Below are 8,652 nucleotides of genomic sequence, written 5' to 3' on the forward strand. Positions count from 1 at the left end.
GAGGGGGGACAGAAAACACAGAGAAAATAGCTGAAGAACTCCTGACACAAAACTTCCCTGACATCATGAAAGACGAAAGGATATCTATCCAAGATGCTCATCGAACCCCATTTAAGATTGATCCAAAAAGAAAAACACCAGGACATATTATCATCAAACTTGCCAAAACCAAAGATAAACAGAAAATTTTAAAAGCAGCCAGGGAGAAAAGAAGGTTTCCTTCAAGGGAGAATCAATAAGAATAAGTTCAGACTACTCAGCAGAAACCATGCAGGCAAGAAGGGAATGGGACGACGTATACAGAGCACTGAAGGAGAAAAACTGCCAACCAAGGATCATATATCCAGCAAAACTCTCTCTGAAATATGAAGGAGAAATTAAGATATTTACAGATAAACACAAGTTTAGAGAATTTGCAAAAACCAAACCAAGGCTACAAGAAATGCTAAAGGAAATTGTTTGGTCAGATGACCAATAATATCAGGTACCAGCACAATACAAGGTCACAAAACAGAACGTCCTGATATCAACTCAAATAGGGAAAGCACAAAAACAAACAAACTAAGATTAATTCTAAAAAATAAATAAATAAACAAAATAATACACATAACAGGGAATCATGGAAATCAATAGATAAAAGATCACAATAATCAAAAAGAGGGAATAAATATAGGAGGCATTGAACTGCCAGATGGAGAGTGATACAAGGCGATATAGAACGATACAAGTTAGGTTTTTACTTAGAAAAATAGGGGTAAATAATAAGGTAACCACAAAAAGGAATATCAACTCCATAACTCAAGAAAAAAGCCAAGAAAAACGTAACGACTCAACTAACATAAAGTTAAACATTATGAAAATGAGGATCTCACAATCTACTAAGAAAAATGTCTCAGCACAAAAAACTATGTGAAAAAATGAAATGGCCAACAACACACATGAAAAGGCATCAAAATGACAGCACTAAAAACTTATTTATCTATAATTACGCTGAATGTAAATGGACTAAATGCACCAATAAAGAGACAGAGATTCACGGACTGGATAAAGAAACACGATCCATCTATATGCTGCCTACAAGAGACACACCTTAGACTTAGAGACACAAACTAAAACTCAAAGGATGGAAAAAAATATATCAAGCAAACAATAAGCAAAAAAGGAGTAGCCATATTAATTTCTGACAAAATAGACTTTAGACTTAAATCCACCACAAAGGATAAAGAAGGACACTATATAATGACAAAAGGGACAATTGATCAGGAAGACATAACCATATTAAATATTTATGCACCCAATGACAGGGCTGCAAGATACATAAATCAAATTTTAACAGAATTGAAAAGTGAGATAGGCACCTCCACATTTATAGTAGGAGACTTCAACACACCACTTTCGGAGAAGGACAGGACATCCAGTAAGAAGCTCAATAGAGACACCGAAGATCTACTTACAACAATCAACCAACTTGACCTCATTGACTTATACAGAACTCTCCACCCAACTGCTGCAAAATATACTTTCTTTTCTAGTGCACATGGAACATTCTCTAGAATAGACCACATATTAGGTCATAAAACAAATCTTTGCAGAGTCCAAAACATCGAAATATTACAAAGCATCTTCTCAGACCACAAGACAATGAAACTAGAAATCAATAACAGAAAAACTAGGGAAAAGAAATCAAATACTTGGAAAATGAACAATACCCTCCTGAAAAAAGACTGGGTTATAGAAGACATCAAGGAGGGAATAAGGAAATTCTTAGAAAGCAATGAGAATGAAAATACTTCCTATCAAAACCTCGGGGACACAGCAAAAGCAGTGCTCAGAGGCCAACTTATATCGATAAATGCACACATACAAAAAGAAGAAAGAGCCAAAATCAGAGAACTGTCCCGACAACTTGAACAAATAGAAAGTGAGCAACAAAAGAACCCATCAGGCACCAGAAGAAAACAAATAATAAAAATTAGAGCTGAACTAAATGAATTAGAGAAGAGAAAAACAATTGAAAGAATTAACAAAGCCAAAAGCTGGTTCTTTGAAAAAATTAACAAAATTGATAAACCATTAGCTAGACTGACTAAAGAAAAACAGGAAAGGAAACAAATAACCCGAATAAGAAACGAGAAGGACCACATCACAACAGAGCCAAATGTAATTAAAAGAATCATTTCAGATTACTACGAAAAATTGTACTCTAACAAATTTGAAAACCTAGAAGAAATGGATAAATTCTTGGAAAAACACTACCTACCTAAACTAACACATTCAGAAGTAGAAGAACTAAATAGACCCATAACAAAAAAAGAGATTGAAACGGTAATCAAAAAACTTCCAACAAAAAAAAGCCCTGGCCTGGACGGCTTCACTGCAGAGTTCTACCAAACCTTCAGAGAAGACTTAACACCACTACTACTGAAGGTATTTCAAAGCATAGAAAAAGACGGAATACTACCCAACTCATTCTATGAAGCTACCATCTCCCTGATACCAAAACCAGGTAAAGACATTACAAAAAAGAAAATTATAGACCTATATCCCTCATGAACATAGATGCAAAAATCCTCAACAAAATTCTAGCCAATAGAATCCAACAACACATAAAATAATTCACCCTGATCAAGTGGGATTTATACCAGGTATGCAAGGCTGGTTTAATATCAGAAAAACTATTAATGTAATCCATCACATAAATAAAACAAAAGATAAAAACCACACGATCTTATCAATAGATGCAGAAAAGGCATTTGACAAAGTTCAACACCCATTTATGATAAAAACTCTTACCAAAATAGGAATTGAAGGAAAATTCCTCAACATAATAAAGGGCATCTATGCAAAGCCAACAGCCAATATCACTCTAAATGGAGAGAACCTGAAAGCATTTCCCTTGAGAACGGGAACCAGACAAGGATGCCCTTTATCACCGCTCTTATTCAACATCGTACTTGAAGTCCTAGCCAGGGCAATTAGGCTAGACAAAGAAATAAAGGGTATCTGGATTGGCAAGGAGGAAGTAAAGTTATCACTATTTGCAGATGACATGATCGTATACACGGAAAACCCTAAGGAATCCTCCAGAAAACTACTGAAACTAATAGAAGAGTTTGGCAGAGTCTCAGGTTATAAAATAAACATACAAAAATCACTTGGATTCCTCTACATCAACAAAAAGAACACCGAAGAGGAAATAACCAAATCAATACCATTCACAGTAGCCCCCAAGAAGATAAAATACTTAGGAATAAATATTACCAAGGATGTAAAAGACCTATACAAAGAAAACTACAAAGCTTTACTACAAGAAATTCAAAAGGACATACTTAAGTGGAAAAACATACCCTGCTCATGGATAGGAAGACTTAACATAGTAAAAACGTCTATTCTACCAAAAGCCATCTATACATATAACGCACTCCCGATCCAAATTCCAATGTCATATTTTAAGGGGATAGAGAAACAAATCACCAATTTCATATGGAAGGGAAAGAAACCCCGGATAAGCAAAGCATTACTGAAAAAGAAGAAAGTGGGAGGCCTCACTCTACCTGATTTCAGAACCTATTATACAGCTACAGTAGTCAAAACAGCCTGGTACTGGTACAACAACAGGCACATAGACCAATGGAACAGAATTGAGAACCCAGATATAAATCCATCCATGTATGAGCAGCTGATATTTGACAAAGGCCCAGTGTCAGTTAATTGGGGAAAAGATAGTCTTTTTAACAAATGGTGCTGGCATAACTGGATATCCATTTGCAAAAGAATGAAACAGGACCCATACCTCACACCATGCACAAAAACTAACTCCAAGTGGATCAAAGACCTAAACATAAAGACTAAAACGATAAAGATCATGGAAGAAAAAATAGGGACAACCCTAGGAGCCCTAATACAGGGCACAAACAGAATAGAAAACATTACCAAAAATGATGAAGAGAAACCAGATAACTGGGAGCTCCTAAAAATCAAACACCTATGCTCATCTAAAGACTTCACCAAAAGAGTAAAAAGACCACCTACAGACTGGGAAAGAATATTCAGCTATGACATCTCAGACCAGCGCCTGATCTCTAAAATCTACGTGATTCTGTCAAAACTCAACCACAAAAAGACAAACAACCCAATCAAGAAGTGGGCAAAGGATATGAACACACATTTCACTAAAGAAGATATTCAGGCAGCCAACAGATACATGAGAAAATGCTCCCGATCATTAGCCATTAGAGAAATGCAAATTAAAACTACGATGAGATTCCATCTCACACCAACTAGACTGGCATTAATCCAAAAAACACAAAATAATAAATGTTGGAGAGGCTGCAGAGAGATTGGAACTCTCATACACTGCTGGTGGGAATGTAAAATGGTACAACCACTTTGGAAATCCATCTGGCGTTATCTTAAACAGTTAGAAATAGAACTACCATACAACCCAGAAATCCCACTCCTCGGAATATACCCTAGAGATACAAGAGCCTTCACACAAACAGATATATGCACACCCATGTTTATTGCAGCTCTGTTTACAATAGCAAAAAGTTGGAAGCAACCAAGGTGTCCGTCAACAGATGAATGGGTAAATAAATTGTGGTATATTCACACAATGGAATACTACGCATCGATAAAGAACAGTGACGAATCTCTGAAACATTTCATAACATGGAGGAATCTGGAAGGCATTATGCTGAGTGAAATGAGTCAGAGGCAAAAGGACAAATATTGTATAAGACCACTATTATAAGAACTTGAGAAATAGGAAAAACTGAGAAGAACACATACTTTTGTGGTTACGAGGGGGGGAGGGAGGGAGGGAAGGAGGGAGGGAGAGGGTTTTTTATTGATCAATCAGTAGATAAGAACTGCTTTGGGTGAGGGGAAAGACAACACTCAATACAAGGAAGGTCAGCCCAATTGGACTGGACTAAAAGCAAAGAAGTTTCCGGGATAAAATGAATGCTTCAAAGGTCAGCAGACCAGGGGCTGGGGTCTGGGGAACATGGTTTGAGGGGACTTCTAAGTCAATTGGCAAAATAATTCTATTATGAAAACATTCTGCATCCCACTTTGAAATGTGGCGTCTGGGGTCCTAAATGCTAACAAGCGGCCATCTAAGATACATCAATTGGTCTCAACCCACCTGGAGCAAAGGAAAATGAAGAACACCAAGGTCACACAACAACTAAGAACCCAAGAGACAGAAAGGGCCACATGAACCAGAGACCTACATCATCCTGAGACCAGAAGAACTAGTTGGTGCCTGGCCACAATTGATGACTGCCCTGTCAGGGAGCACAACAGAGAACTCCTGAGGGAGCAGGAGATCAGTGGGATACAGACCCCAAATTCTCATAAAAAGACCATACCTAATGGTCTAACTGCGACTAGAGGAATCCCAGTGGCAATGCTCCCCAGACCTTCTGTTGGCACAGGACAGGAACCATCACCGAAGACAACTCATCAGACATGAAAGGGACTGGTCAGCGGGGGGGGGAGAGAGAGGCTGATGAAGAGTGAGCTAATTAAATCAGGTGGACACTGGAGAGTGTGTTGGCAACTCTTGACTGGAGGGGGGATGGGAAGATAGAGAGAGAGGGAAGTCGGCAAAATTGGCACGAAACGAGAGACTGAAAGGGCTGACTCAATAGGGGGAGAGCAAGTGGGAGAAGGGAGTAAGATACATGTAAACTTACATGTGACAGACTGATTGGAATTGTAAATGTTCACTTGAAGCTTAATAAAAGTTAATTAAAAAAAAAAATGCAGCCAAAGCCACATGTTGGAGAGGATACAGGGCATTTGGAGCTTTCATGCGTGAATATAAAATGATGCAGACACTATGGAACATTCAGTTTCTTATACAGTTAACATATATCTACTTGTGACTCAGTAATTCCCTAGGTGTTACTCCCCCCACCAAAAATGACATCACATGTCCACCAAAAATGTTTATTGCCGCTTTATTCATAATAGTAAACAACCCAAATGCTTCTTGACAAGAGATCGTGTAAACTGTTACACAATGAAATAGTACTCAACAATAAAAAGGAACAAACTGCTGATTTATGCAATGACTTGGATGAATCTTCAGAATACTGAGAAAAGAAGGCAGACACAAAAGAGTACATACTGTGTAATTCTATTTGAAGTTGAAGTACAGGGGAAGCTAACCTATGGAGATTGAAATTAGAACAAAGGGGCACAAGAGGACTTTCTGGGGTGATGGAAATGCTGTATTCTTGATCCGGGTGTTGGCTACATGGGTGATGCACTTATTAAAACTTACCAAACTGTGCACTTAAGACCTGTGCATTTTAAGGATAACTTTTTTTTTTTTAAATCAGATGATATTGACATAAAAGTAACCGTTTTAAAATGAATAATGCAGTGGCATTTAATACATTCACACTGTTGTGCAACCACTACCTCTAGTTCTAAAACATTTTCGTTACCCCAGAAGGAAACCTGATACCCATTAAGCAGTCACTTCCCATTACCCCCTTCTTCCACTCTCTGGCAACCACCTATCTTCATTCAATCCCTATGGATTTACCAACTCTAGACATTTTCATATAATGGAATCATATAATATGTGACCTTTTGTGTCTGGTAGGAGGACACAATTCAATCCATAACATTCTACCCTTTGTTGTTGTTAGGTGCCATAGAGTCAGTTCCGACTTAGAGCAACCCTATGTGCAACAGAACACTACTGGTCCTGTGCTGTCCTCACAATCGTTATGCTTGAGCCCCATTATTGCAGCCACTGTGTCAATCCATCTCGCTGAAGGCCTTCCTCTTTTTCACTGACCCTGCACTTTACCCAGCATGATGTCCTTCTTCAGGGACTGATCCCTCCTGATAACATGTCCAAAGTATGTGAGATGTAGTTGCACCATCTTTGCTTCTAAGGAGCATTCTGGTTGTACTTCTTCCAAGACCGATTTGTTCGTTCTTTTGGCAGTCCATGCCAACACTGTAATTCAAAGGTGTCAATTCCTCTTCAGTCTTCCTTATTCACTGTCCAGCTTTCACATGCCTATGAGATAATTGAAAACACCATGGCTTGGGTCAGGTGTACCTTAGTCCTCAAGGTGACAACTTTGCTTTTTAACACCCTAAAGAGGTCTTTTGTAGCCGATTTCCCCAATGCAATGTGTCGTTTCATTTCTTGACTGCTGCTTTCGTGGGTGTTGATTGTGGATCCAAGCAAAATGAAATCCTTGACAACGTCAATCTTTTCTCCATTTATCATGGTGTTGCTTACTGGTCCAGTTGTGAGGTTTTTTGTTTTCTTTATGTTGAGCTGTAATCCATACTGAACCCCTTGATTTTTTATCTTTATCAGTAAGTGCTTCAAGTCCTCTTCACTTTCAGCAACCAAGAATGTGTCACCTGTAAAACGCAGGCTGTTAATGAGTCTTCCTCCAATCCTGATGCCCTGTTCTTCTTCATGTAGTCCAGCTTCTTGCATTATTTGTTCAGCATACAGATGAATAAGTATGGTGACAGGATGCAACCCTGACACACACCTTTCCTGACTTTAAACCATGCAGTATCTCCTTGTTCTATCCGAACAACTAACTCTTGATCTATGTACAGGTTCCTCGTGAACACAATTAAGTGTTCTGGAATTCTCATTCTTTTCAATGTTATCCATAATTTGTTATGATCCACACAGTTGAACACCTTTGCATAGTCAATAAAACACAGGTAAAAATCTTTCTGGTATTCTCTGCTTTCACCCAAGATCCATCTAACATCAGCAATAATATCCCTCATTCCTTGTCATCTTCTGAAACCAGCTTGAATTCCTGGCAGTTCCCTGTCAATGTACTGCTACAGCCGCTTTTGAATGATCTTTCTTCAGCAAAATTTTACTCATGTGTGATATTAATGATATTGTTTGGTAATTTCCACATTCAGTTGGCTCAGCTTTCTTTGGAATAGGTATAAATATGGACCTCTTCCAGTCAGCTTGCCAGGTAGCTGTCTTCCAGATTTCTTGGCATAGATGAGTGAACGCTTCCTGCGTTGCATCCATTTGTTGCAACATCTCAGTTGGCATTCCATCAGTTCCTGGAGACTTGTTTTTTGCCAATGCCTACAGTGCAGCTTGGACCTCTTCCTTTGGTACTGTTGGTTCCTGATCATATGCTACCTCCTGAAATGGTTGAACACCGACCAGTTCTTTTTGGTATGGTGATTCTGTGTATTCCTTCCATCAAAAACAGATGGAAGGAATACACAGAGTCACTATACCAAAAAGAATTGGTCAGTGTTCCACCCTTTGGCCCCCTGAAATTCATGCTCTTCCCACATACAAAACATATTCACCCTATTGCAAATACCATACCTAATACTCTACTTAACTCCTACCTACTTTAGCCCTGGGCTGGTCTTTGTCCCTTTCTCAGCCTCTTTTTTTTTTTTTTTCAGACATAAGCATTTTGTTGATGTATAACATATACAAAAGCTTAAGTGTACAGCTTGATGAATTTTTACAAAGTGTACAAAACCATGAAACCAGCACTAACAATACAGAACCCCAGAAGCCATCTTGGGCTCCCTTCCAATTGCTAACCATTCCCCTCCCACTCAAGAGAAACCACCATCTTAAATTCTAACTCCATACGTTTCTAG

Source organism: Elephas maximus, chromosome 6 (genome assembly GCF_024166365.1).
Source record: "Elephas maximus indicus isolate mEleMax1 chromosome 6, mEleMax1 primary haplotype, whole genome shotgun sequence".
Taxonomy (NCBI): domain Eukaryota; kingdom Metazoa; phylum Chordata; class Mammalia; order Proboscidea; family Elephantidae; genus Elephas; species Elephas maximus.